The sequence below is a fragment of the Lutra lutra genome, chromosome 12 (genome assembly GCF_902655055.1).
Source record: "Lutra lutra chromosome 12, mLutLut1.2, whole genome shotgun sequence".
NCBI lineage: Eukaryota > Metazoa > Chordata > Mammalia > Carnivora > Mustelidae > Lutra > Lutra lutra.
Genome location: NC_062289.1, coordinates 42,958,723 through 42,967,827, shown reverse-complemented (window position 1 = coordinate 42,967,827; position 9,105 = coordinate 42,958,723). Strand labels below are relative to the sequence as shown.

General features: G+C 33.2%; 1 non-coding gene across 1 annotated transcript; it reads left to right on the top strand.

The window, feature by feature from the left end:
• The first annotated feature begins 7,127 nt into the window (after positions 1-7,127).
• Positions 7,128-7,318, top strand: LOC125082794 (U2 spliceosomal RNA). The gene has a single exon (XR_007122109.1). It is a non-coding gene; the product is annotated as a U2 spliceosomal RNA (small nuclear RNA).
• The last annotated feature ends 1,787 nt before the right edge of the window (positions 7,319-9,105 follow it).

Sequence of the window (9,105 nt, the reverse complement as noted above, 5' to 3'; positions counted from 1 at the left end):
TAAATAAAAACAAGAAAACAATACATCTGCACTTGTTAACAATGGTGGGGAGTTTGAGAAGACGGGGTGAATGAGACCCCACAGGTGCATCTTTACTTCTTAAAAGAACAATTTGTGGAGAGCTGGTGGACAGACTGAGAGCTATAGGGAAGCATTACATAAATGCTACTGACCCAGGCAGGAGAAAGTATATGAACAATTTATAGTCTACATGGCTTCACACAAAGTTATCAAAGTCTTCTGACCACTCAGGAGTGAGAAATCCAGACCACTGAGAGCACAGAGTGAGAAAAAGAAACCTAGAATACTATATCAAATTTTAAGTTGTTACTTCCCTCACTCACCCCTAACCACTCCCCACCCTGTACTTTATATTAAATAACTAGTTTTTATAGTGAAACTAAAAATGGAACAATCATTTTTAGAAATTAACTAGTGTGGGGCCAATGCCTTCATATTCAACACTTTTTTAAAATAGGAAAGAACAGTTTTGTGCACAGTTATTCATGCTATGAAAACAAAACAAAACAAACTAACACTCTAATAAGTGGAAATTCAAAGAAAAAGAATGTAAGACAGACCAAGAAGGATCTGGTAAACCCTCAAAGATAGAATAAAAATAAAATATTGTTAAGTAGCAGAAAGGAGAATAATTACTATCAAAAACATAATCTTGTATATAGAAAGAAATCACAGGTGAATCAAAGAAGACAAAGAGTTTTTCATAATTCATTGAAAACTAATAGATATAGAGGATTATGGTGGCCAAACACCTAAATGACAGAAGTATCTAAAGAAGACAAAATATGACAAAAATATTACTAATATTTTTGTTACTATTTCATTTGAAGGAAAATGAGACTATTTCAACCTGTGCCAAACACACAGAGTCTTAAGAGTTCTCTCTTCTTAATGTGGTAATGAAAAAAATAACATGGTTGCATTTTTTGAAACCGTATACCTTTGCTCCTCTGTTGTACCATTTCTTGCACATTGTCTCACTGTGATTTGTTTTCCTTTTCAAATCCCCCACTTTTTTGGCTGGTACTACACACACAATTAAGTCATCTCATTGACTTTCCCTTAAAATAGGACTTAATTCTGTTGTAATAATGTGGTAACAGAAATTCCCTTATGTTCTCTCTTCCCTAATTAAAGATTTTGCTTCAATATACCTTTTCTGTGTGCTGCACCTGTTTCCGAATGCACTCAGGCACAGAGTAGGCAACTCTTCCTTAGCGTCCTTGTCAGGTAGCACTGACTTCAAATTCCAACTTTGATATTTGCTAGCATCTTAGAAAACTGTGAACCTTGAGTCTTGGATTTCTTGTTCACAAAAAATATAATTATTATATAACTGGGCTATTATCAAGATTGAAATAGGTAATAATGTTGCAGAGTTAATGGCATATAATAAGCACTTAAAAGAAATTTTCTACCATTTATTATAAATTTAGTATTTAGAGAAAAATATATTTGAAATACAGAGTTTAGGTCATCATTTCCAAGTTTCTGCATCAGACATCACAGAAATTAAAATATCACATACATGTTTCAATCCAGGAATCGGAAACTGCATTTTAGCAGAATATTCCTGGGGAGACAGAAAAGGTTATATTCTCTGAATATAGATTTATTTTGTAGATTTAACTTTGGAAACATAAAAAAATTTACATAATATAAAACAAAACTACACAAACCATTTAAAAAATAAGGTCTAAAAAACTAAAGCAAAATGAAACAAAATAATCTGTTTTAACCACACACACACATGAATAGTAATCTAGTCATTTATTTATTTATTCCTTTGTTTATTTATACACAGACACAGACACACACACAGGTGAAATGCCTTGTACTTGTTTCGAAATTTCAAATAGTATAGTGGTTGTGTCAGGGAGGTAAAGAAAGAGTTAAGAAAAAAACCAGATCTGCTGATTTGACCATTGCTATACTCATGCTCTTGCCCACTCACGAAGAGTATTTCTGCAAGAAAAGTACCAAAAATTGGTGTTCCTTTTTATCCTCCAAAGAATGGTGCTATTAATAGTATCTTCTGTTGTGTTTAATAGTCTACTTTGCTGTATTACATCATATTAACAGCATTTATAATTTATTGTTTGCTGGATCAAATTTCATGGTCAGTCTCTCTGCCTTTTGGTTTCATTTTCTTTTCTCTATCTCTCAGAAATCTTCCATACAGTTATGAAGCTTTGTGCTATTTCCTCATGGATAATCTATTTCCTGAATCTCTGTTTCTGGGTGACAGTTTTGTTAGTGGCTACTGTGTGTAACAATTCCTTTGTTCTAGTTTATAATTGGTTCCCCAGCCACAAACCTTTACTCCAGAGTATTTCCCAAAGTGTCACAGATTTCTTAGCTTCTTCTCTGGCTTTACCAGAGATTCTTACTTTTTTTACCCTTTCTGTTTACTGTCTTATGAAATAAAGTTATGAAAGAAGAATATCCCTCCAGGCATCCTAATGTTTTTATCCAGAATAGAACACTTACCTAAGCTGTGATTTTTTTTTTAAGTAGATCATAGTCTGACAGCCATTCTAAAGTCAAGATGGTTTTTCATTTGTTGCATGAAATATCTAGGTTAAACTATACTTGCGCACATGTACTTATTGCTTGGGGTTTTAACATGGATTTTGTGCATTGGAATCTATTACTTTCTTCTAAGATCTATATAATTAAGGAGAAATCACAGAAAGGTCAGTTATTTTTCACAAGTATTGATAGCGCACATGCATGCATCTTCTGTTTCATTCTGACACTCAAAACCTTCCAGGCTATAGAAAATATTTCACTTTTGAGGACATTGTTAAATTTTTTTTCCCCATTTAACTGTTTTCACTAGTCACAGAGCACCTGGTACCCACTTTAAAAGAAAAATATCACAGTTTGTAAACTGAGTACTGTGAACCACTTACTATGTGATGATAAACACAAACACCTTCATGCTATCCATTGACAGTATTTAAATCCTGCCAGTGCTTACATACACTCTGGACATGTGGATTCCACGTCGGTGTTAAAATGTCACCTGGGTATCTGTGACCATGCCCAGTCTAAGTCCCATGCAACTGAAGGAGTATCTGTGGGGAATGGAGTTCAGGGATCTATGTGGAGTGAAAAGTACCTTAGCTAATTCTTTGCATACACAAAAACCATCTGTGGAACCATGGATAGTTTTGGTATCAAAGCAGCTGTGCCAAATATTTTCATACCAAGGAAATTTCCTGCATTCAATATTCTTAAGTGAGAAAAAATTTTCCACATGTTATGTAGGTTTTCCCCCTTTAGATTTCATAAAATATTGAAGATGCCATATTCTACTAACTCCTCTGTCAAAGGAGTTCATAACCCTCAGTCTATAACTATCCTACATCAACAATATATATTGTGCTCTGCTTATCAGAGTTGATCCTTCCCAATATTTGGAAAATACAGCAAAGTAAATATGAAACTGAAAGCAATCAAAGATAAATGTTAAAGACATTTATTGATTTTTTATTCTGTGTCTGCATATCTGCATTTATAATACAATTTACACCATCCATCATATAATTTATATTTATTTTAACATTATAAAATTTATTTAATATTTGAATAAAAATGCATTCATATGGTTTAAGAATAAAATCATAAAATCGTATAAAATGAATATCCTGTCTCTCACTACTGCTCCTTATCTTCACTGATTCCCATAATATCCCCTGAAAGGAAGTTATCACTGCTACCAGCCTCTTGTATATCTTTCCAAAAGTCTCATGTGGATAAAAGCAGATAGATATATATTAGTTCCTCTCTTGTTTTACACAAGTATGTGTTTACTATATATATTATTCTGAGCTTTATCAATGGTGTATGTGCATATATGTATTTTCTGTATACACTTGTTGCCATCTAGGATATTTGGATTTTGTATTTTTTGCCAATTTAAGAAAAAAGTAGGGTCTTATATACTCAGTAAATGTTCTGTTTCCTATATTTTGATCTTGCACATTTCTCCTCATTGGCTAGCTTATCCTCTGTACTTGGATTTTTATTAAAGTGCTAATCTGATGAACTGATCAGGTTTTTAAAAAAGATTTTATTTTTTTATTTGAGAGAGAGAGCACAAGCAGGAGGAGGCAGGGAGGGAGAGGGGGAAACAGATTCCCCACTGAGCAGGGAACTTGACACAGGTTAAGTCCTAGGTGAGCATCCCAGATGAATATATAAAATACTCATCGGGCGCCTGGTGGCTCAGTGGGTTAAGCCGCTGCCTTCGGCTCAGGTCAGGATCCCAGGGTCCTGGGATGGAGTCCCGCATCGGGATCTCTGCTCGGTGGGGAGCCTGCTTCCCTTTCTCTCTCTGCTTACCTCTCTGCCTACTTGTGATCTCTGTCTGTCAAATAAATAAATAAAATCTTTAAAAAAAAATACTCATCAATCCCAGATGAATGAATATATATATATGTACACAAATATATGTATATATACACGTGTGTGTGTGTGTGTGTGTATTCGTATATATGAATATGCACCCTGGGATCATGACCTCAGCAGAAGGCAGATGCTTAACTGACTGAGCCAGGCAGATGCCCCTGAATTGTTTTAGTTTTTTGCTATACAAAAATTTTTATCTGTCATTTCTTTTCTGTAATATGATATACCAATACTCCATTTGTGCTTTCATTTGTGGGTTTAATTTTCAGAAAATGGTTTTCCAGTCACATATCAACTCACTCCCTGTTTTTATTTTTAAGTTTCCTCTCTGTAGCACCCAACAGATTAGGTGTTAGACTTGTTGTAAGCAGTATGTATACATTGCAGTATAAAATCTACCTATTGCCCATGTGAAACTCATGTCAGGCTACCAATATAATGTTTAGCATCCCACACGATTCTGAATTTTTTCACTTGGCTCTTACTTAGCATAAAATAAGCTCTAAATAACAGTGTCCTCTTATAATTGTTGTTCAGCATTTTCTAATTTTTTTTGGCTATTTTTAATTAACTTGAAGTTTTATACCCATTTGAATTTTACTTTGATATTAAGTTGAGTGGTGAGGCATGAAAACATAACCAACTATCTCATTTCATTTTTACAAATAATCTACTAATTCTCCATCGGAGAATCATGGATATTTCCTTTACTTATTTGTATCCATAAACTTCCATTTTAAATAGCAAAAGCTATGAAAATTAATGCAAGTCATTTCATTTATGAAGATAACAGCTTATAGTCCAAAGATTATTCAACATTTATGATTTAGAAGAAAAGATTCTTAATGATTCTCTCTTATATGTAATCACTTACCAATGAGGAGACTGAGATGGAAATACTTTAGCTATCCTGAGCAAGGACCTACAAGTAACCATACCTTATTTACTGAGTTTCTTGTTTCCCAATATAGCACTTTCCATCTATACCATGTTGGCACTATGAAATCACAATGACATTACAACTGATGAAAATAAAGCTAAAGAAAATTTTTAAAAATGCCTATGTCTGGTGCATACTAGTAGGTTTCAGTGGACATAATATAAAATTCCATTTATTTTTATGTTATATTAACCTTCTGTTGAAGAAGACAGGACTCCACTACTGCAAATTCCACAGACTTAAGAAATGGAGGAACTCTATGGTGACAGATTATAAGGACACATTCTGAATTTTACTAGTCTTCTTTCAGAATTAACATGTCCTCTGTCTTCTATTTTTTTTTAAGATTTTATTTATTTATTTGACAGAGAGATCACAAGTAGGCAGAGAGGCCAGCAGAGAGAGAGGGGGAAGCAGGATCCCCACTGAGCAGAGAGCCCGATGCGGGGCTTGATCCCAGTACTCTGAGACCATGACCTGAGCCGAAGACAGAGGCTTAACCCATTGAGCCACCCAGGCACCCCCTGTCTTCTATTTTGTTATATTTATTTTGCAATCATTAGGTCCAGATGGCACTATATAAAACTTCAGTTTGGTAGTTATTTAGAAACATGAACAATGTCATAAAATCACATAAAGATGTTAAGATTAAAAACTCACATTTTTATTTTCCAATGAGTAATTCAAAATTCAGGTAAAATTAACTCTGATTATTGGTGATATACTCACCCTGACAGAATTTAGTAGGGTGTAATTTTCAAATTGATTCTGTTCTGTATGAACAAATTCTCTGTATTAGAGACATTGTTCTTAAGTAATGCCTGGTAGTATTTAACTGGGACTTATCATGAACCCATTATGCTGGCTTTTTGGTTAGAGTTTGATTTGTGAATATTATTAAGCTTATCCCAGGTGTTGCCATTTAATGTTATAGATTTGCTGTGATAAATGAATTTAACAAAATATTGCCCTTTTGATTAAAGTAATTATCTTTGGGGAGATCATTTGTAGCAAATGTATTAAGCCCTGGTTATTCACTACCTAACACATAGTTCACATATTTCTAAAAGATGATATAGCCACCTCCTGGAAAACATTCTTAGGTGATATAAAGTTCCAGAAACTCTTATTTTATCTGAATATATCTGTGGAATCAGCATTCTATAAGAAAATTTTACATCACTACTGAATAAATAGTTTTTGTTTTACAGAAAAAGCCAACATGTTAAGTGAGGTCTGAGTATGTTTCAAGCTATTTTGCTTCATGTTTTTATATAAATATGGGCATATATAATATGCTTGTATTCAAATATGGAATTATACATCTAAGTAATATATAATCATATCATATATTTATACAAATATATAACTATTATATATCTTATAAAATATATACTTTATATATACCTTATAAAATGATTTCAACATATTTGTTGTATTCAAAGTTTATTAAAAGTATTAATATTTTTAAAGATTTTCTTTACTTACTTGTCAGAGAGAAAGAAAGAGAAGAAAGCACAAGCAGGGGGAGTGGCAGGCCGAGGGAGAAGCAGACTCCTCACTGAGCAAGGAGCCCGGTGTGGGACTTGACTGGGATCGTGAATTGAGCTGAGGGCAGATGCTTAACTGACTAAGCTACGCAGGCATCCTACAAGTATTTAATTTTAAAATAACCACAGACAAAAAATTAAAAGTTATAGTTATGTTCTATGTACAGCTTTATGAGTATACATTAAAAATTTCACAACTGATCGCTTCTTGGCCTTTTGGCTAAGATCAAGTGTAGTATCTGTTCTTATCAGTTTAATATCTGATACGTCCTCTATCCGAGGACAATATATTAAATGGATTTTTGGAATTGGGAGATGGAATAGGAGCTTGCTCCGTCCACTCCACGCATCGACCTGGTATTGCAGTACTTCCAGGAACGGTGCGCCCCCCTTGGGGGAAATAAGAAAAAAAAAAAATTTCACAACTGATACATCTTGCAAATATATACATGCCACAAATGTATTCAAGAAAGGAGAAAAACCTGGATACACAAAAATCAGGGAAGATGTCAGTAAATGAATTACAGAATTATTCCCCCAAAAGTTACAGAGCACGTGATATCATTGTTGAGTTATTTTACACATAGGAAAAATCCTTTTTGGAATAAAATGCCAAAAGATAAAAAGGAAAGACATCTTTGTGTTTTGTCTTATGAAGCTCATATGAACCAGAGACAAAATTATGACAAATAAATGGCCATAAATATCTACTTATGAGTTCAAAAATATTAATAAATCAAAAATATTGAATATAGAAAGATACTATGATAAAACTTTTTAGAACATTTTAAGATGATTTCATATAGTAAAATAAAACAATGTATTTGATCACTCTGTGAGGTCAAAGGAATTAACTATTTGAGCATTTCCAAATAAGGCAAAATGTCAATCCAGTTTAATCAACAATTCTTAATATACAAAAACATGTTACAAATTCCTCCTTTATAGTGATTAACTTCAGTAGTTTGAAGCTGAATACACACATATGCACACACATACACGTATCTAGGTTTATACACATAAGTCATATGTATACTATATGTATGAATTCATACATATATAATGCATGTATATTTATTTTTTAAAAAGATTTTATTTATTTATTTGACAGAGAGAAAGAGAAAGAGCACAAGCAGGGGGAGCAGAAGAAGGAAGAGCAGGCTTCCCACTGAGCAGGAAGCCCAACGTGGGGCTCAATCCCAGAACCCTGGGTCGATGACTGGAGCCAAAGCAGATGCTTAACCAATTGAGCCACCCAGCTGCCCCTAATGCATGTATATTTATATGCATTTTGATTGAAAATAGAGTAAAGAAAATATAGATTGCAGCTTTTACTATTCCTTAACAATATTTGAGATGTTCATATAATGGCAATAAATATTGGAGTAGAAATAGGAAACAAAATTTCAAAAAAGTAATTAGGTTCCCCAAATTAATAATCAACTAAAAACCATTAGAACTAATAAGAGTTCAAGTAATGTGACTGAACGTAATTATGCAAAAATATTATGTAATATTATAACCAATTTTCTTCATACATTTTCAGATTTTTCACATTTATGTATATAGTATGGGTCTCATATTAATTTTTCAGAATGTGAAAAATTTTGAAGAAACATATCAGGCTGAAGAGTTTGGATAAGAGTTTTTAAAGATATCTTTCTTTTTCAAATTAGTTTACAAATTTAAATTCAGTGAAGGGTAGTGGGAATTACAGACTTTCAGTTATAGAATGAATAAGTCATCGGGATAAAAAGGTACAGCATAGAGAATATAACCAATAATATTGTAACAGCATTGTATGGTGACCGATGGTAGACATACTTGTGGTGAGCACAGTATAATGTATAGAATGTTGAATCATTATGTTGCACACCTGAAACTAATGTAACATTATGTGTCAACTATACTCAAATAAAAATAATAGTATTAATTAATTCAATGAAAACCATATAGTCTTGAAGTGATTATTTTGGAGTATATGTCAAGATACAAAGGTTTTATTTGCAAGAAACAATAGATAAGAGTAAAAGTATTTTATAAAAGGATGACTACTGAGAGAAACTTGCTGTAATAAATATTAAAACAATTAAGATATGATTTCTTGGGGCGCCTGGGTGGCTCAGTGGGTTAAGCCGCTGCCTTCGGCTCAGGTCATGATCCCAGGTCCTGGGTTCG